This window comes from Leiobunum rupestre, chromosome 1 (genome assembly GCF_980474605.1).
Source record: "Leiobunum rupestre chromosome 1, qqLeiRupe1.1.hap1, whole genome shotgun sequence".
Lineage (NCBI taxonomy): Eukaryota > Metazoa > Arthropoda > Arachnida > Opiliones > Sclerosomatidae > Leiobunum > Leiobunum rupestre.
In genome coordinates this window covers 82560193-82578197 of record NC_143384.1, presented here as the reverse complement: position 1 = coordinate 82578197, position 18005 = coordinate 82560193, and the positions used below count along the sequence as shown (strand labels likewise).

Below are 18005 nucleotides of genomic sequence, written 5' to 3'. Positions count from 1 at the left end.
AGTGACAAATATTATAATTCATAGCGATACACTGGAATAACATATAAAGATAAAGTCTAGTGCGATGGCCGGTAATCGAACCTGGGTCAACTGCTTGGAAGGCAGCTACGCTCACCACTATACCACCATCGCGATATGATGTATATTGACAAATATTATAATTCATAGCGATACACTGGAATAACATATAAATATAAATTCTCGTGCGATGGCCGGGAATCGAAACCGGATCAACTGCTTGGAAGGCAGCTATGCTCACCACTATACCACCATCGCGATATGATTTACAGTGACAAATATTATAATTCATAGCGATACACTGGAATAACATATAAAGATAAAGTCTCGTGCGATGGCCGGGAATCGAACCCGGGTCAACTGCTTGAAAGGCAGCTATCCTCACCACTATACCACCATCGCGATATGATGTAAAGTGACAAATATTATAATTCATAGCGATACACTGGAATAACATATAAAGATACAGTCTCGTGCGATGGCCGGGAATCGAACCCGGGTCAACTGCTTGGAAGGCAGTTATGCTCACCACTATACCACCATCGCGATATGATGTAAAGTGACAAATATTATCATTCATAGCGATACACTGGAATAACATATAAAGATACAATCTCGTGCGATGGCCGGGAATCGAACCCGGGTCAACTGCTTGGAAGGCAGCTATGCTCACCACTATACCACCATCGCGATATGATGTATAGTGACAAATATTATAATTTATAGCGATTCACTGGAATAACATATAAAGATACAGTCTCGTGCGATGGCCGGGAATCGAACCCGGGTCAACTGCTTGGAAGGCAGCTATGCTCACCACTATACCACCATCGCGATATGATATATAGTGACAAATATTATAATTCATAGCGATACACTGGAATAACATATAAAGATAAAGTCTCGTGCGATGGCCGGGAATCGAACCCGGGTCAACTGCTTGGAAGGCAGCTATGCTCACCACTATACCACCATCGCGATATGTTATATGGTATTATATATTATAATTCATAGCGATACACTGGAATAACATATAAAGATACAGTCCCGTGCGATGGCCGGGTTCGACCCCGGGTCAAATGCTTGGAAGGCACCTATGCTCACCACTATACCACCATCGCGATATGATGTATAGTGACAAATATTATAATTTAAAGCGATACACTGGAATAACATATAAAGATACAGTCTCGTTCGATGGCCGGGAATAGAAACCGGGTCAACTGCTTGGAAGGCAGATATGCTCACCACTATACCACCAACGCGATATGTTGTATAGTGACCAATATTATAATTCATAGCGATACACTGGAATAACATATAAAGATAAAGTCTCGTACGATGGCCGGGTTCGAACCCGGGTCAAATGCTTGGAAGGCAGCTATACTCACCACTATACCACCATCGCGTTATGATGAATAGTGACAAATATTATAATTCATAGCGATACACTGGAATAACATATAAAGATACAGTCTCGTTCGATGGCCGGGAATAGAAACCGGGTCAACTGCTTGGAAGGCAGCTATGCTCACCACTATACCACCATCGCGATATGATGAATGGTGACAAATATAATGATTCATAGCGATACACTGGAATAACATATAAAGATACAGTCCCTTGCGATGGCGGGTAATCGAACCCGGGTCAACTGCTTGGAAGGTAGCTATGCTTACCACTATACCACCATCGCAATATGATGTATAGTGACAAATATTGTGATTCATAGCGATACACTGGAATAACATATAAAGATACAGTCCCGTGCGATGGCCGGGAATCGAACCCGGTCAACTGCTTGTAAGGCAGCTATGCTCACCACTATACCACCATCGCGATATGATGTATAGTGACAAATATTATAATTCATAGCGATACACTGGAATAACATATAAAGATACAGTATCGTGCGATGGCCGGGAATCGAACCCGGGTCAACTGCTTGGAAGGGAGCTATGCTCACCACTATACCACCATCGCGTTATGATGTATAGTGACAAATATTATAATTCATAGCGATACACTGGAATAACATATAAAGATACAGTCTCGTGCGATGGCCGGGAATCGAACCCGGGTCAACTGCTTGGAAGGGAGCTATGCTCACCACTATACCACCATCGCGTTATGATGTATAGTGACAAATATTATAATTCATAGCGATACACTTGAATAACATATAAAGATACAGTCTCGTGCGATGGCCGGGAATCGAAACCGGGTCAACTGCTTGGAAGGCAGCTATGCTCACCACCATACCACCATCGCGATATGATGTATAGTGACAAATATTATAATTCATAGCGATACACTGGAATAACATATAAAGAAACAGTCTCGTGCGATGGCCGGGAATCGAACCCGGGTCAACTGCTTGGAAGGCAGCTATGCTCACCACTATACCACCATCGCGATATGATGTATAGTGACAAATATTATAATTCATAGCGAAACACTGGAATAACATATAAAGATAAAGTCTCGTGCGATGGCCGGGAATCGAACCCGGGTCAACTGCTTGGAAGGTAGCTATGCTTACCACTATACCACAATCGCAATATGGTGTATAGTGACAAATATTGAGATTCACAGCGATACACTGGAATAACATATAAAGATAAAGTCTCGTGCGATGGCCGGGAATCGAACCCGGGTCAACTGCTTGGAAGGCAGCTATGCTCACCACTATACCACCATCGCGATATGATGTACAGTGACAAATATTATAATTCATAGCGATACACTGGAATAACATATAAAGATAAAGTCTCGTGCGATGGCCGGGAATCGAACCCGGGTCAACTGCTTGGAAGGCAGCTATGCTCAACACTATACCACCATCGCGATATGATGTATAGTGACAAATATTATAATTCATAGCGATACACTGGAATAACATATAAAGATAAAGTCTCGTGCGATGGCCGGGAATCGAACCCGGGTCAACTGCTTGGAAGGCAGCTATGCTCACCACTATACCACCATCGCGATATGTTATATGGTATTATATATTATAATTCATAGCGATACACTGGAATAACATATAAAGTCCCGTGCGATGGCCGGGTTCGACCCCGGGTCAAATGCTTGGAAGGCACCTATGCTCACCACTATACCACCATCGCGATATGATGTATAGTGACAAATATTATAATTTATAGCGATACACTGGAATAACATATAAAGATACAGTCTCGTTCGATGGCCGGGAATAGAAACCGGGTCAACTGCTTGGAAGGCAGATATGCTCACCACTATACCACCAAAGCGATATGTTGTATAGTGACCAATATTATAATTCATAGCGATACACTGGAATAACATATAAAGATAAAGTCTCGTACGATGGCCGGGTTCGAACCCGGGTCAAATGCTTGGAAGGCAGCTATACTCACCACTATACCACCATCGCGTTATGATGAATAGTGACAAATATTATAATTCATAGCGATACACTGGAATAACATATAAAGATACAGTCTCGTTCGATGGCCGGGAATAGAAACCGGGTCAACTGCTTGGAAGGCAGCTATGCTCACCACTATACCACCATCGCGATATGATGAATGGTGACAAATATAATGATTCATAGCGATACACTGGAATAACATATAAAGATACAGTCCCTTGCGATGGCGGGTAATCGAACCCGGGTCAACTGCTCGGAAGGTAGCTATGCTTACCACTATACCACCATCGCAATATGATGTATAGTGACAAATATTGTGATTCATAGCGATACACTGGAATAACATATAAAGATACAGTCCCGTGCGATGGCCGGGAATCGAACCCGGTCAACTGCTTGTAAGGCAGCTATGCTCACCACTATACCACCATCGCGATATGATGTATAGTGACAAATATTATAATTCATAGCGATACACTGGAATAACATATAAAGATACAGTCTCGTGCGATGGCCGGGAATCGAACCCGGGTCAACTGCTTGGAAGGGAGCTATGCTCACCACTATACCACCATCGCGTTATGATGTATAGTGACAAATATTATAATTCATAGCGATACACTGGAATAACATATAAAGATACAGTCTCGTGCGATGGCCGGGAATCGAACCTGGGTCAACTGCTTGGAAGGGAGCTATGCTCACCACTATACCACCATCGCGTTATGATGTATAGTGACAAATATTATAATTCATAGCGATACACTTGAATAACATATAAAGATACAGTCTCGTGCGATGGCCGGGAATCGAAACCGGGTCAACTGCTTGGAAGGCAGCTATGCTCACCACCATACCACCATCGCGATATGATGTATAGTGACAAATATTATAATTCATAGCGATACACTGGAATAACATATAAAGAAACAGTCTCGTGCGATGGCCGGGAATCGAACCCGGGTCAACTGCTTGGAAGGCAGCTATGCTCACCACTATACCACCATCGCGATATGATGTATAGTGACAAATATTATAATTCATAGCGAAACACTGGAATAACATATAAAGATAAAGTCTCGTGCGATGGCCGGGAATCGAACCCGGGTCAACTGCTTGGAAGGTAGCTATGCTTACCACTATACCACAATCGCAATATGGTGTATAGTGACAAATATTGAGATTCATAGCGATACACTGGAATAACATATAAAGATAAAGTCTCGTGCGATGGCCGGGAATCGAACCCGGGTCAACTGCTTGGAAGGCAGCTATGCTCACCACTATACCACCATCGCGATATGATGTACAGTGACAAATATTATAATTCATAGCGATACACTGGAATAACATATAAAGATAAAGTCTCGTGCGATGGCCGGGAATCGAACCCGGGTCAACTGCTTGGAAGGCAGCTATGCTCAACACTATACCACCATCGCGATATGATGTATAGTGACAAATATTATAATTCATAGCGATACACTGGAATAACATATAAAGATAAAGTCTCGTGCGATGGCCGGGAATCGAACCCGGGTCAACTGCTTGGAAGGCAGCTATGCTCACCACTATACAACCATCGCGACATGTTGTATAGTGACAAATATTATAATTCATAGCGATACACTGGAATAACATATAAATATAAAGTCTCGTGCGATGGCCGGGAATCGAAACCGGGTCAACTGCTTGGAAGGCAGCTATGCTCACCACTATACCACCATCGCGATATGATGTACAGTGACAAATATTATAATTCATAGCGATACACTGGAATAACATATAAAGATAAAGTCTTGTGCGATGGCCGGGAATCGAACCCGGGTCAACTGCTTGGAAGGCAGCTATGCTCACCACTATACCACCATCGCGATGTGATGTACAGTGACAAATATTATAATTCAAAGCGATACACTGGAATAACATATAAAGATAAAGTCTCGTGCGATGGCCGGGAATCTAAACCGGGTCAACTGCTTGGAAGGCAGCTATGCTCACCACCTTACCACCATCGCGATATGATGTTAAGTGACAAATATTATAATTCATAGCGATACACTGGAATAATATATAAAGATACAGTCTCGTGCGATGGCTGGGAATCGAACCCGGGTCAACTGCTTGGAAGGCAGCTATGCTCACCACTATACCACCATTGCGATATGATGTACAGTGACAAATATTATAATTCATAGCGATACACTGGAATAACATATAAAGATAAAGTCTCGTGCGATGGCCGTGAATCGAACCCGTGTCAACTGCTTGGAAGGCAGCTATGCTCACCACTATACCACCATCGCGATATGATGTATAGTGACAAATATTATAATTCATAGCGATACACTGGAATAACATATAAAGATAAAGTCTCGTGCGATGGCCGGGAATCGAACCCGGGTCAACTGCTTGGAAGGCAGCTATGCTCACCACTATACCACCATCGCGATATGATGTACAGTGACAAATATTATAATTTATAGCGATACACTGGAATAACATATAAAGATAAAGTCTCGTGCGATGGCCGGGAATCGAACCCGGGTCAACTGCTTGGAAGGCAGCTATGCTCACCACTATACCACCATCGCGATATGATGTAAAGTGACAAATATTATAATTCATAGCGATACACTGGAATAACATATAAAGATACAGTCTCGTGCGATGGCCGGGAATCGAACCCGGGTCAACTGCTTGGAAGGCAGCTATGCTCACCACTATACCACCATCGCGATATGATGTAGAGTGACAAATATTATAATTCATAGCGATACACTGGAGTAACATATAAAGATAAAGTCTCGTGCGATGGCCGGGAATCGAACCCGGGTCAACTGCTTGGAAGGCAGCTATGCTCACCACTATACCACCATCGCGATATGATGTAAAGTGACAAATATTATGATTCATAGCGATACACTGGAATAACATATAAAGATAAAGACTCGTGCGATGGCCGGGAATCGAACCCGGGTCAACTGCTTGGAAGGCAGCTATGCTCACCACTATACCACCATCGCGATATGATGTAAAGTGACAAATATTATAATTCATAGCGATACACTGGAATAACATATAAAGATACAGTCTCGTGCGATGGCCGGGAATCGAACCCGGGTCAACTGCTTGGAAGGCAGCTATGCTCACCACTATACCACCATCGCGATATGATGTATAGTGACAAATATTATAATTCATAGCGATACACTGGAATAACATATAAAGATAAAGTCTCGTGTGATGGCCGGGAATCGAACCCGGGTCAACTGCTTGGAAGGCAGCTATGCTCACCAGTATACCACCATCACGATATGATGTATAGTGGCAAATATTATAATTCATAGCGATACACTGGAATAACATATAAAGATAAAGTCTCGTGCGATGGCCGGGAATCGAACCCGGGTCAACTGCTTGGAAGGCAGCTATGCTCACCACTATACCACCATCGCGATATGATGTAAAGTGACAAATATTATAATTCATAGCGATACACTGGAATAACATATAAAGATACAGTCTCGTGCGATGGCCGGGAATCGAACCCGGGTCAACTGCTTGGAAGGCAGCTATGCTCACCACTATACCACCATCGCGATATGATGTACAGTGACAAATATTATAATTTATAGCGATACACTGGAATAACATATAAAGATAAAGTCTCGTGTGACGGCCGGGAATCGAACCCGGGTCAACTGCTTGGAAGGCAGCTATGCTCACCACTATACCACCATCGCGATATGATGTATAGTGACCAATATTATAATTCATAGCGATACACTGGAATAACATATAAAGATAAAGTCTCGTGCGATGGCCGGGAATCGAACCCGGGTCAACTGCTTGGAAGGCAGCTATGCTCACCACTATACCACCATCACGATATGATGTATAGTGACAAATATTATAATTCATAGCGATACACTGGAATAACATATAAATATAAAGTCTCGTGCGATGGCCGGGAATCGAACCCGGGTCAACTGCTTGGAAGGCAGCTATGCTCACCACTATACCACCATCGCGATATGATGTACAGTGACAAATATTATTATTTATAGCGATACACTGGAATAACATATAAAGATAAAATCTCGTGCGATGGCCGGGAATCGAACCCGGTCAACCCTTGGAAGGCAGCTATGCTTACCACTATACCACCATCACAATATGATGTATAGTGACCAATATTATAATTCATAGCGATACACTGGAATAACATATAAAGATATAGCCTCGTGCGATGGCCGGGAATCGAACCCGGGTCCACTGCTTGGAAGGCAGCTATGCTCACCACTATACCACCATCGCGATACGATGTACAGTGACAAATATTATAATTCATAGCGATACACTGGAATAACATATAAAGATAAAGTCTCGTGCGATGGCCGGGAATCGAACCCGGGTCAACTGCTTGGAAGGCAGCCATGCTCACCACTATACCAACATCGCGATATGATGTATAGTGACAAATATTATAATTTATAGCGATACACTGGAATAACATATAAAGACACAGTCTCGTGCGATGTTCGGGAATCGAACCCGGGTCAACTGCTTGGAAGGCAGCTATGCTCACCACTATATTACCCTCGCGATATGATGTATAGTGACAAATATTATAATTCATGGCGATACACTGGAATAACATATAAAGATACAGTCTCGTGCGATGGCCGGGAATCGAACCCGGGTCAACTGCTTGTTAGGCAGCTATTCTCACCACTGTACCACCATCGCGACATGATGTATAGTGACAAATATTATAATTCATAGCGAAACACTGGAATAACATATAAAGATAAAGTCTCGTGCGATGGCCGGGAATCGAACCAGGGTCAACTGCTTGGAAGGTAGCTATGCTTACCACTATACCACCATCGCAATATGATGTATAGTGACAAATATTGTGATTCATAGCGATACACTGGAATAACAAATATAGATACAGTCCCCTGCGACGGCCGGGAATCGAACCCGGGTCAACTGCTTGGAAGGCAGCTATGCTCACCACTATACCACCATCGCGATATGATGTATAATGACAAATATTATAATTCATAGCGATACACTGGAATAACATATAAAGATACAGTGTCGTGCGATGGCCGGGAATCGAACCCGTGTCAACTGCTTGGAAGGTAGCTATGCTTACCACTATACCACCATCGCAATATGGTGTATAGTGACAAATATTGTGATTCATAGCGATACACTGGAATAACATATATAGATACAGTCCCGTGCGATGGCCGGGAATCGAACCCGGGTCAACTGCTTGGAAGGCAGCTATGCTCACCACTATACCACCATCGCGATATGATGTATAATGACAAATATTATAATTCATAGCGATACACTGGAATAACATATAAAGATACAGTGTCGTGCGATGGCCGGGAATCGAACCCGGGTCAACTGCTTGGAAGGTAGCTATGCTTACCACTATACCACCATCGCAATATGGTGTATAGTGACAAATATTGTGATTCATAGCGATACACTGGAATAACATATAAAGATACAGTCTCGTGCGATGGCCGGGAATCGTACCCGGGTCAACTGCTTGGAAGGCAGCTATGCTCACCATATATACCACCATCGCGTTATGATGTATAGTGACAAATATTATAATTCATAGCGATACACTGGAATAACATATAAAGATACAGTCTCGTGCGATGGCTGGGAATCGAAACCGGGTCAACTGCTTGGAAGGTAGCTATGCTTACCACTATACCACCATCGCAATATGATGTATAGTGACTAATATTGTGATTCATAGCGATACACTGGAATAACATATAAAGATACAGTCCCGTGCGATGGCGGGTAATCGAACAAGGGTCAACTGCTTGGAAGGTAGCTCTGCTTACCACTATACCACCATCGCAATATGATGTATAGTGACAAATATTGTGATTCATAGCGATACACTGGAATAACATATAAAGATACAGTCCCGTGCGATGGCCGGGAATCGAACCCGGTCAACTGTATGGAAGGCAGCTATGCTCACCACTATACCACCATCGCGATATGATGTATAGTGACAAATATTATAATTCATAGCGATACACTGGAATAACATATAAAGATAAAGTCTCGTGCGATGGCCGGGAATCGAACCCGGGTCCACTGCTTGGAAGGCAGCTATTCTCACCACTATACCACCATCGCGATATGATGTATAGTGACAAATATTATAACTCATAGCGATACACTGGAATAACATATAAAGATACAGTCTCGTGCGATGGCCGGGAATCGAACCCGGGTCAACCGCTTGGAAGTCAGCTATGCTCACCACTATACCACCATCGCGATATGATGCATAGTGACAAATATTATAATTCATAGCGATACACTGGAGTAACATATAAAGATACAGTCTCGTGCGATGGCCGGGAATCGAACCCGGGTCAACTGCTTGGAAGGCAGCTATGCTCACCACTATACCACCATCGCGATATGATGAATAGTGACAAATATTATAATTCATAGCGATACACTGGAATAACATATAAAGATACAGTCTCGTGCGATGGCCGGGAATCGAAACCGGTACAACTGCTTGGAAGGCAGCTATGCTTACCACTATACCACCATCGCAATATGATGTATAGTGACAAATATTGTGATTCATAGCGATACACTGGAATAACATATAAAGATACAGTCCCGTGCGATGGCCGGGAATCGAACCCGGTCAACTGTATGGAAGGCAGCTATGCTCACCACTATACCACCATCGCGATATGATGTATAGTGACAAATATTATAATTCATAGCGATACACTGGAATAACATATAAAGATAAAGTCTCGTGCGATGGCCGGGAATCGAACCCGGGTCCACTGCTTGGAAGGCAGCTATTCTCACCACTATACCACCATCGCGATATGATGTATAGTGACAAATATTATAACTCATAGCGATACACTGGAATAACATATAAAGATACAGTCTCGTGCGATGGCCGGGAATCGAACCCGGGTCAACCGCTTGGAAGTCAGCTATGCTCACCACTATACCACCATCGCGATATGATGCATAGTGACAAATATTATAATTCATAGCGATACACTGGAATAACATATAAAGATACAGTCTCGTGCGATGGCCGGGAATCGAACCCGGGTCAACTGCTTGGAAGGCAGCTATGCTCACCACTATACCACCATCGCGATATGATGAATAGTGACAAATATTATAATTCATAGCGATACACTGGAATAACATATAAAGATACAGTCTCGTGGTATGGCCGGGAATCGAAACCGGTACAACTGCTTGGAAGGCAGCTCTGCTCACCACTATACCACCATCGCAATATGATGTATAGTGACAAATATTGTGATTCATAGCGATACACTGGAATAACATAGAAAGATACAGTCCCGTGCGATGGCCGGGAAACGAACCCGGTCAACTGCTTGGAAGGCAGCTATGCTCACCACTATACCACCTTCGCGATATGATGTTTAGTGACAAATATTATAATTCATAGCGATACACTGGAATAACATATAAAGATAAAGTCTCGTGCGATGGCCGGGAATCGAACCCGGGTCCACTGCTTGGAAGGCAGCTATGCTCACCACTATACCACCATCGCGATATGATGTATAGTGACAAATATTATAATTCATAGCGATACACTGGAATAACATATAAAGATACAGTCTCGTGCGATGGCCGGGAATCGTACCCGGGTCAACTGCTTGGAAGGCAGCTATGCTCACCATATATACCACCATCGCGTTATGATGTATAGTGACAAATATTATAATTCATAGCGATACACTGGAATAACATATAAAGATACAGTCTCGTGCGATGGCTGGGAATCGAAACCGGGTCAACTGCTTGGAAGGTAGCTATGCTTACCACTATACCACCATCGCAATATGATGTATAGTGACTAATATTGTGATTCATAGCGATACACTGGAATAACATATAAAGATACAGTCCCGTGCGATGGCGGGTAATCGAACAAGGGTCAACTGCTTGGAAGGTAGCTATGCTTACCACTATACCACCATCGCAATATGATGTATAGTGACAAATATTGTGATTCATAGCGATACACTGGAATAACATATAAAGATACAGTCCCGTGCGATGGCCGGGAATCGAACCCGGTCAACTGTATGGAAGGCAGCTATGCTCACCACTATACAACCATCGCGATATGATGTATAGTGACAAATATTATAATTCATAGCGATACACTGGAATAACATATAAAGATAAAGTCTCGTGCGATGGCCGGGAATCGAACCCGGGTCCACTGCTTGGAAGGCAGCTATTCTCACCACTATACCACCATCGCGATATGATGTATAGTGACAAATATTATAACTCATAGCGATACACTGGAATAACATATAAAGATACAGTCTCGTGCGATGGCCGGGAATCGAACCCGGGTCAACCGCTTGGAAGTCAGCTATGCTCACCACTATACCACCATCGCGATATGATGCATAGTGACAAATATTATAATTCATAGCGATACACTGGAGTAACATATAAAGATACAGTCTCGTGCGATGGCCGGGAATCGAACCCGGGTCAACTGCTTGGAAGGCAGCTATGCTCACCACTATACCACCATCGCGATATGATGAATAGTGACAAATATTATAATTCATAGCGATACACTGGAATAACATATAAAGATACAGTCTCGTGCGATGGCCGGGAATCGAAACCGGTACAACTGCTTGGAAGGCAGCTATGCTTACCACTATACCACCATCGCAATATGATGTATAGTGACAAATATTGTGATTCATAGCGATACACTGGAATAACATATAAAGATACAGTCCCGTGCGATGGCCGGGAATCGAACCCGGGTCAACTGCTTGGAAGGCAGCTATGCTCACCACTATACCACCATCGCGATATGATGAATAGTGACAAATATTATAATTCATAGCGATACACTGGAATAACATATAAAGATACAGTCTCGTGGTATGGCCGGGAATCGAAACCGGTACAACTGCTTGGAAGGCAGCTCTGCTCACCACTATACCACCATCGCAATATGATGTATAGTGACAAATATTGTGATTCATAGCGATACACTGGAATAACATAGAAAGATACAGTCCCGTGCGATGGCCGGGAAACGAACCCGGTCAACTGCTTGGAAGGCAGCTATGCTCACCACTATACCACCTTCGCGATATGATGTTTAGTGACAAATATTATAATTCATAGCGATACACTGGACTAACATATAAAGATAAAGTCTCGTGCGATGGCCGGGAATCGAACCCGGGTCCACTGCTTGGAAGGCAGCTATGCTCACCACTATACCACCATCGCGATATGATGTATAGTGACAAATATTATAATTCATAGCGATACACTGGAATAACATATAAAGATACAGTCTCGTGCGATGGCCGGGAATCGTACCCGGGTCAACTGCTTGGAAGGCAGCTATGCTCACCATATATACCACCATCGCGTTATGATGTATAGTGACAAATATTATAATTCATAGCGATACACTGGAATAACATATAAAGATACAGTCTCGTGCGATGGCTGGGAATCGAAACCGGGTCAACTGCTTGGAAGGTAGCTATGCTTACCACTATACCACCATCGCAATATGATGTATAGTGACTAATATTGTGATTCATAGCGATACACTGGAATAACATATAAAGATACAGTCCCGTGCGATGGCGGGTAATCGAACAAGGGTCAACTGCTTGGAAGGTAGCTATGCTTACCACTATACCACCATCGCAATATGATGTATAGTGACAAATATTGTGATTCATAGCGATACACTGGAATAACATATAAAGATACAGTCCCGTGCGATGGCCGGGAATCGAACCCGGTCAACTGTATGGAAGGCAGCTATGCTCACCACTATACCACCATCGCGATATGATGTATAGTGACAAATATTATAATTCATAGCGATACACTGGAATAACATATAAAGATAAAGTCTCGTGCGATGGCCGGGAATCGAACCCGGGTCCACTGCTTGGAAGGCAGCTATTCTCACCACTATACCACCATCGCGATATGATGTATAGTGACAAATATTATAACTCATAGCGATACACTGGAATAACATATAAAGATACAGTCTCGTGCGATGGCCGGGAATCGAACCCGGGTCAACCGCTTGGAAGTCAGCTATGCTCACCACTATACCACCATCGCGATATGATGAATAGCGACAAATATTATAATTCATAGCGATACACTGGAATAACATATAAAGATACAGTCTCGTGCGATGGCCGGGAATCGAAACCGGTACAACTGCTTGGAAGGCAGCTATGCTTACCACTATACCACCATCGCAATATGATGTATAGTGACAAATATTGTGATTCATAGCGATACACTGGAATAACATATAAAGATACAGTCTCGTGCGATGGCCGGGAATCGAAACCGGTACAACTGCTTGGAAGGCAGCTATGCTTACCACTATACCACCATCGCAATATGATGTATAGTGACAAATATTGTGATTCATAGCGATACACTGGAATAACATATAAAGATACAGTCCCCTGCGATGGCCGGGAATCGAACCCGGTCAACTGTATGGAAGGCAGCTATGCTCACCACTATACCACCATCGCGATATGATGTATAGTGACAAATATTATAATTCATAGCGATACACTGGAATAACATATAAAGATAAAGTCTCGTGCGATGGCCGGGAATCGAACCCGGGTCCACTGCTTGGAAGGCAGCTATTCTCACCACTATACCACCATCGCGATATGATGTATAGTGACAAATATTATAACTCATAGCGATACACTGGAATAACATATAAAGATACAGTCTCGTGCGATGGAAGGAATCGAACCCGGGTCAACTGCTTGGAAGGCAGCTATGCTCACCACTATACCACCACCGCGATATGATGTAAAGTGACAAATATTATAATTCATAGCGATACACTGGAATAAAATATATGGATACAGTCCCGTGCGATGGCCGGGAATCGAACCCGGGTCAACTGCTTGGAAGGCAGCTATGCTCACCACTATACCACCATCGCGATATGATTAATAGTGACAAATATTATAATTCATAGCGATACACTGGAATAACATATAAAGATACAGTCTCGTGCGATGGCCGGGAATCGAAACCGGTACAACTGCTTGGAAGGCAGCTATGCTCACCACTATACCACCACCGCAATATGATGTATAGTGACAAATATTGTGATTCATAGCGATACACTGGAATAACATAGAAAGATACAGTCCCGTGCGAAGGCCGGGAAACGAACCCGGTCAACTGCTTGGAAGGCAGCTATGCTCACCACTATACCACCTTCGCGATATGATGTTTAGTGACAAATATTATAATTCATAGCGATACACTGGAATAACATATAAAGATAAAGTCTCGTGCGATGGCCGGGAATCGAACCCGGGTCCACTGCTTGGAAGGCAGCTATGCTCACCACTATACCACCATCGCGATATGATGTATAGTGACAAATATTATAATTCATAGCGATACACTGGAATAACATATAAAGATACAGTCTCGTGCGATGGCCGGGAATCGAACCCGGGTCAACTGCTTGGAAGGCAGCTATGCTCACCATATATACCACCATCGCGTTATGATGTATAGTGACAAATATTATAATTCATAGCGATACACTGGAATAACATATAAAGATACAGTCTCGTGCGATGGCTGGGAATCGAAACCGGGTCAACTGCTTGGAAGGCAGCTATGCTCACCACTATACCACCATCGCGTTATGATGTATAGTGACAAATATTATAATTCATAGCGATACACTGGAATAACATATAAAGATACAGTCTCGTGCGATGGCCGGGAATCGAAACCGGGTCAACTGCTTGGAAGGCAGCTATGCTCACCACTATACCACCATCGCGATATGATGTATAGTGACAAATATTATAATTCATAGCGATACACTGGAATAACATATAAAGATAAAGTCTCGTGCGATGGCCGGGAATCGAACACGGGTCAACTGCTTGGAAGGCAGCTATGCTCACCACTATACCACCATCGCGATATGATGTACAGTGACAAATATTATAATTCATAGCGATACACTGGAATAACATATAAAGATAAAGCCTCGTGCGATGGCCTGGAATCAAACCCGGGTCAACTGCTTGGAAGGCAGCTATGCTCACCACTATACCGCCATCGCGATATGATTTATAGTGACAAATATTATAATTCATACTGATACACTGGAATAACATATAAAGATAGTCTCGTGCGATGGCCGGGAATCGAAACCGGGTCAACTGCTTGGAAGGCAGCTATGCTCACCACTATACCACCATCGCGATATGATGTATAGTGACAAATATTATAATTCATAGCGATACACTGGAATAACATATAAAGATACAGTCTCGTGCGATGGCCGGGAATCGAACCCGGGTCAACTGCTTGGAAGGCAGCTATGCTCACCATATATACCACCATCGCGTTATGATGTATAGTGAAAAATATTATAATTCATAGCGATACACTGGAATAACATATAAAGATAAAGTCTCGTGCGATGGCTGGGAATCGAAACCGGGTCAACTGCTTGGAAGGCAGCTATGCTCACCACTATACCACCATCGCGTTATGATGTATAGTGACAAATATTATAATTCATAGCGATACACTGGAATAACATATAAAGATACAGTCTCATGCGATGGCCGGGAATCGAAACCGGGTCAACTGCTTGGAAGGCAGCTATGCTCACCACTATACCACCATCGCGATATGATGTATAGTGACAAATATTATAATTCATAGCGATACACTGGAATAACATATAAAGATAAAGTCTCGTGCGATGGCCGGGAATCGAACCCGGGTCAACTGCTTGGAAGGCAGCTATGCTCACCACTATACCACCATCGCGATATGATGTACAGTGACAAATATTATAATTCATAGCGAAACACTGGAATAACATATAAAGATAAAGTCTCGTGCGATGGCCGGGAATCGAACCCGGGTCAAATGCTTGGAAGGCAGCTATGCTCACCACAATACCACCATCGCGACATGATGTATAGTGACAAATATTATAATTCATAGCGATACACTGGAATAACATATAAAGATAAAGTCTCGTGCGATGGCCGGGAATCGAACCCGGGTCAAATGCTTAAAAGGCAGCTATGCTCACCACTATACCACCATCGCGATTGAAGTATAGTGACAAATATTATAATTCATACTGATACACTGGAATAACATATGAAGATAGTCTCGTGCGATGGCCGGGAATCGAACCCGGGTCAACTGCTTGGAAGGCAGCTATGCTCACCACTATACCACCATCGCGATATGATGTATAGTGACAAATATTATAATTCATAGCGATACACTGGAAAAACATATAAAGATAAAGTCTCGTGCGATGGCCGGGAATCGAAACCGGGTCAACTGCTTGGAAGGCAGCTATGCTCACCACTATACCACCATCGCGATATGATCTATAGTGACAAATATTATAATTCATAGCGATTCACTGGAATAACATATAAAGATACAGTCTCGTGCGATGGCCGAGAATCAAACCCTTGTCAACTGCTTGGAAGGCAGCTATGCTCACCACTATACCACCATCGCGATTGATGTATAGTGACAAATATTATAATTCATAGCGATACACTGGAATAACATATAAAGATACAGTCTCGTGCAAGGGCCGGGAATCGAACCCGGGCTAACTGCTTTAAAGGCAGCTATGCTCACCACTATACCACCATCGCGACATGATGTATAGTGACAAATATTATAATTCATAGCGATACACTGGAATAACATATAAAGATAAAGTCTCGTGCGATGGCCGGGAATCGAACCCGGGTCAAATGCTTAAAAGGCAGCTATGCTCACCACTATACCACCACCGCGTTATGATGTATAGTGACAAATATTATAATTCATAGCGATACACTGGAATAACATATAAAGATACAGTCTCGTGCGATGGCCGGGAATCGAACCCGGGTCAACTGCTTGGAAGGCAGCTATGCTCACCACTATACCACCATCGCGTTATGATGTATAGTGACAAATATTATAATTCATAGCGATACACTGGAATAACACATAAAGATACAGTCTCGTGCGATGGCCGGGAATCGAAACCGGGTCAACTGCTTGGAAGGCAGCTATGCTCACCACTATACCACCATCGCGATATGATGTATAATGACAAATATTATAATTCATAGCGATACACTGGAATAACATATAAAGATAAAGCCTCGTGCGATGGCCGGGAATCGAACCCGGGTCAACTGCTTGGAAGGCAGCTATGCTCACCACTATACCACCATCGCGATATGATGTATAGTGACAAATATTATAATTCATAGCGATACACTGGAATAACATATAAAGATACAGTCTCGTGCAATGGCCGGGAATCGAACCCGTGTCAACTGCTTTTAAGGCAGCTATGCTCACCACTATACCACCATCGCGATATGATGTATTGTGACAAATATTATGATTCATAGCGATA

General features: G+C 43.0%; 43 non-coding genes across 43 annotated transcripts; all 43 read right to left on the bottom strand.

Annotated features, from left to right (window-relative positions):
* Positions 1 to 348: 348 nt before the first annotated feature.
* TRNAE-UUC (transfer RNA glutamic acid (anticodon UUC)) lies at positions 349 to 420 on the bottom strand. The gene has a single exon. It is a non-coding gene; the product is annotated as a tRNA-Glu (tRNA).
* A 72-nt stretch (positions 421 to 492) lies between these two features.
* Positions 493 to 564, bottom strand: TRNAG-UCC (transfer RNA glycine (anticodon UCC)). The gene has a single exon. It is a non-coding gene; the product is annotated as a tRNA-Gly (tRNA).
* A 72-nt stretch (positions 565 to 636) lies between these two features.
* On the bottom strand, positions 637 to 708 carry TRNAG-UCC (transfer RNA glycine (anticodon UCC)). Its single transcript has one exon. It is a non-coding gene; the product is annotated as a tRNA-Gly (tRNA).
* A 72-nt stretch (positions 709 to 780) lies between these two features.
* Positions 781 to 852, bottom strand: TRNAG-UCC (transfer RNA glycine (anticodon UCC)). Its single transcript has one exon. It is a non-coding gene; the product is annotated as a tRNA-Gly (tRNA).
* A 72-nt stretch (positions 853 to 924) lies between these two features.
* Positions 925 to 996, bottom strand: TRNAG-UCC (transfer RNA glycine (anticodon UCC)). The gene has a single exon. It is a non-coding gene; the product is annotated as a tRNA-Gly (tRNA).
* Positions 997 to 1786: 790 nt separating this feature from the next.
* TRNAV-UAC (transfer RNA valine (anticodon UAC)) lies at positions 1787 to 1857 on the bottom strand. Its single transcript has one exon. It is a non-coding gene; the product is annotated as a tRNA-Val (tRNA).
* A 504-nt stretch (positions 1858 to 2361) lies between these two features.
* On the bottom strand, positions 2362 to 2433 carry TRNAG-UCC (transfer RNA glycine (anticodon UCC)). The gene has a single exon. It is a non-coding gene; the product is annotated as a tRNA-Gly (tRNA).
* Positions 2434 to 2649: 216 nt separating this feature from the next.
* TRNAG-UCC (transfer RNA glycine (anticodon UCC)) lies at positions 2650 to 2721 on the bottom strand. The gene has a single exon. It is a non-coding gene; the product is annotated as a tRNA-Gly (tRNA).
* Positions 2722 to 2937: 216 nt separating this feature from the next.
* TRNAG-UCC (transfer RNA glycine (anticodon UCC)) lies at positions 2938 to 3009 on the bottom strand. Its single transcript has one exon. It is a non-coding gene; the product is annotated as a tRNA-Gly (tRNA).
* Positions 3010 to 3793: 784 nt separating this feature from the next.
* On the bottom strand, positions 3794 to 3864 carry TRNAV-UAC (transfer RNA valine (anticodon UAC)). The gene has a single exon. It is a non-coding gene; the product is annotated as a tRNA-Val (tRNA).
* A 504-nt stretch (positions 3865 to 4368) lies between these two features.
* Positions 4369 to 4440, bottom strand: TRNAG-UCC (transfer RNA glycine (anticodon UCC)). The gene has a single exon. It is a non-coding gene; the product is annotated as a tRNA-Gly (tRNA).
* Positions 4441 to 4656: 216 nt separating this feature from the next.
* TRNAG-UCC (transfer RNA glycine (anticodon UCC)) lies at positions 4657 to 4728 on the bottom strand. Its single transcript has one exon. It is a non-coding gene; the product is annotated as a tRNA-Gly (tRNA).
* A 504-nt stretch (positions 4729 to 5232) lies between these two features.
* On the bottom strand, positions 5233 to 5304 carry TRNAG-UCC (transfer RNA glycine (anticodon UCC)). The gene has a single exon. It is a non-coding gene; the product is annotated as a tRNA-Gly (tRNA).
* Positions 5305 to 5808: 504 nt separating this feature from the next.
* TRNAG-UCC (transfer RNA glycine (anticodon UCC)) lies at positions 5809 to 5880 on the bottom strand. Its single transcript has one exon. It is a non-coding gene; the product is annotated as a tRNA-Gly (tRNA).
* Positions 5881 to 5952: 72 nt separating this feature from the next.
* TRNAG-UCC (transfer RNA glycine (anticodon UCC)) lies at positions 5953 to 6024 on the bottom strand. Its single transcript has one exon. It is a non-coding gene; the product is annotated as a tRNA-Gly (tRNA).
* Positions 6025 to 6096: 72 nt separating this feature from the next.
* TRNAG-UCC (transfer RNA glycine (anticodon UCC)) lies at positions 6097 to 6168 on the bottom strand. The gene has a single exon. It is a non-coding gene; the product is annotated as a tRNA-Gly (tRNA).
* Positions 6169 to 6240: 72 nt separating this feature from the next.
* Positions 6241 to 6312, bottom strand: TRNAG-UCC (transfer RNA glycine (anticodon UCC)). The gene has a single exon. It is a non-coding gene; the product is annotated as a tRNA-Gly (tRNA).
* A 72-nt stretch (positions 6313 to 6384) lies between these two features.
* TRNAG-UCC (transfer RNA glycine (anticodon UCC)) lies at positions 6385 to 6456 on the bottom strand. The gene has a single exon. It is a non-coding gene; the product is annotated as a tRNA-Gly (tRNA).
* A 72-nt stretch (positions 6457 to 6528) lies between these two features.
* On the bottom strand, positions 6529 to 6600 carry TRNAG-UCC (transfer RNA glycine (anticodon UCC)). Its single transcript has one exon. It is a non-coding gene; the product is annotated as a tRNA-Gly (tRNA).
* A 216-nt stretch (positions 6601 to 6816) lies between these two features.
* Positions 6817 to 6888, bottom strand: TRNAG-UCC (transfer RNA glycine (anticodon UCC)). Its single transcript has one exon. It is a non-coding gene; the product is annotated as a tRNA-Gly (tRNA).
* A 72-nt stretch (positions 6889 to 6960) lies between these two features.
* On the bottom strand, positions 6961 to 7032 carry TRNAG-UCC (transfer RNA glycine (anticodon UCC)). Its single transcript has one exon. It is a non-coding gene; the product is annotated as a tRNA-Gly (tRNA).
* Positions 7033 to 7248: 216 nt separating this feature from the next.
* On the bottom strand, positions 7249 to 7320 carry TRNAG-UCC (transfer RNA glycine (anticodon UCC)). The gene has a single exon. It is a non-coding gene; the product is annotated as a tRNA-Gly (tRNA).
* A 72-nt stretch (positions 7321 to 7392) lies between these two features.
* Positions 7393 to 7464, bottom strand: TRNAG-UCC (transfer RNA glycine (anticodon UCC)). Its single transcript has one exon. It is a non-coding gene; the product is annotated as a tRNA-Gly (tRNA).
* Positions 7465 to 7678: 214 nt separating this feature from the next.
* Positions 7679 to 7750, bottom strand: TRNAG-UCC (transfer RNA glycine (anticodon UCC)). Its single transcript has one exon. It is a non-coding gene; the product is annotated as a tRNA-Gly (tRNA).
* A 648-nt stretch (positions 7751 to 8398) lies between these two features.
* TRNAG-UCC (transfer RNA glycine (anticodon UCC)) lies at positions 8399 to 8470 on the bottom strand. Its single transcript has one exon. It is a non-coding gene; the product is annotated as a tRNA-Gly (tRNA).
* A 216-nt stretch (positions 8471 to 8686) lies between these two features.
* TRNAG-UCC (transfer RNA glycine (anticodon UCC)) lies at positions 8687 to 8758 on the bottom strand. The gene has a single exon. It is a non-coding gene; the product is annotated as a tRNA-Gly (tRNA).
* Positions 8759 to 9550: 792 nt separating this feature from the next.
* Positions 9551 to 9622, bottom strand: TRNAG-UCC (transfer RNA glycine (anticodon UCC)). Its single transcript has one exon. It is a non-coding gene; the product is annotated as a tRNA-Gly (tRNA).
* A 216-nt stretch (positions 9623 to 9838) lies between these two features.
* TRNAG-UCC (transfer RNA glycine (anticodon UCC)) lies at positions 9839 to 9910 on the bottom strand. The gene has a single exon. It is a non-coding gene; the product is annotated as a tRNA-Gly (tRNA).
* A 359-nt stretch (positions 9911 to 10269) lies between these two features.
* TRNAG-UCC (transfer RNA glycine (anticodon UCC)) lies at positions 10270 to 10341 on the bottom strand. Its single transcript has one exon. It is a non-coding gene; the product is annotated as a tRNA-Gly (tRNA).
* A 216-nt stretch (positions 10342 to 10557) lies between these two features.
* Positions 10558 to 10629, bottom strand: TRNAG-UCC (transfer RNA glycine (anticodon UCC)). The gene has a single exon. It is a non-coding gene; the product is annotated as a tRNA-Gly (tRNA).
* Positions 10630 to 10988: 359 nt separating this feature from the next.
* On the bottom strand, positions 10989 to 11060 carry TRNAG-UCC (transfer RNA glycine (anticodon UCC)). The gene has a single exon. It is a non-coding gene; the product is annotated as a tRNA-Gly (tRNA).
* Positions 11061 to 11708: 648 nt separating this feature from the next.
* On the bottom strand, positions 11709 to 11780 carry TRNAG-UCC (transfer RNA glycine (anticodon UCC)). Its single transcript has one exon. It is a non-coding gene; the product is annotated as a tRNA-Gly (tRNA).
* Positions 11781 to 11996: 216 nt separating this feature from the next.
* Positions 11997 to 12068, bottom strand: TRNAG-UCC (transfer RNA glycine (anticodon UCC)). Its single transcript has one exon. It is a non-coding gene; the product is annotated as a tRNA-Gly (tRNA).
* Positions 12069 to 12284: 216 nt separating this feature from the next.
* Positions 12285 to 12356, bottom strand: TRNAG-UCC (transfer RNA glycine (anticodon UCC)). Its single transcript has one exon. It is a non-coding gene; the product is annotated as a tRNA-Gly (tRNA).
* A 359-nt stretch (positions 12357 to 12715) lies between these two features.
* On the bottom strand, positions 12716 to 12787 carry TRNAG-UCC (transfer RNA glycine (anticodon UCC)). The gene has a single exon. It is a non-coding gene; the product is annotated as a tRNA-Gly (tRNA).
* A 648-nt stretch (positions 12788 to 13435) lies between these two features.
* Positions 13436 to 13507, bottom strand: TRNAG-UCC (transfer RNA glycine (anticodon UCC)). The gene has a single exon. It is a non-coding gene; the product is annotated as a tRNA-Gly (tRNA).
* Positions 13508 to 14154: 647 nt separating this feature from the next.
* TRNAG-UCC (transfer RNA glycine (anticodon UCC)) lies at positions 14155 to 14226 on the bottom strand. The gene has a single exon. It is a non-coding gene; the product is annotated as a tRNA-Gly (tRNA).
* Positions 14227 to 14441: 215 nt separating this feature from the next.
* Positions 14442 to 14513, bottom strand: TRNAG-UCC (transfer RNA glycine (anticodon UCC)). The gene has a single exon. It is a non-coding gene; the product is annotated as a tRNA-Gly (tRNA).
* A 359-nt stretch (positions 14514 to 14872) lies between these two features.
* Positions 14873 to 14944, bottom strand: TRNAG-UCC (transfer RNA glycine (anticodon UCC)). Its single transcript has one exon. It is a non-coding gene; the product is annotated as a tRNA-Gly (tRNA).
* Positions 14945 to 16312: 1368 nt separating this feature from the next.
* Positions 16313 to 16384, bottom strand: TRNAG-UCC (transfer RNA glycine (anticodon UCC)). Its single transcript has one exon. It is a non-coding gene; the product is annotated as a tRNA-Gly (tRNA).
* Positions 16385 to 16741: 357 nt separating this feature from the next.
* On the bottom strand, positions 16742 to 16813 carry TRNAG-UCC (transfer RNA glycine (anticodon UCC)). Its single transcript has one exon. It is a non-coding gene; the product is annotated as a tRNA-Gly (tRNA).
* Positions 16814 to 17460: 647 nt separating this feature from the next.
* On the bottom strand, positions 17461 to 17532 carry TRNAG-UCC (transfer RNA glycine (anticodon UCC)). The gene has a single exon. It is a non-coding gene; the product is annotated as a tRNA-Gly (tRNA).
* Positions 17533 to 17748: 216 nt separating this feature from the next.
* TRNAG-UCC (transfer RNA glycine (anticodon UCC)) lies at positions 17749 to 17820 on the bottom strand. The gene has a single exon. It is a non-coding gene; the product is annotated as a tRNA-Gly (tRNA).
* Positions 17821 to 18005: the final 185 nt, after the last annotated feature.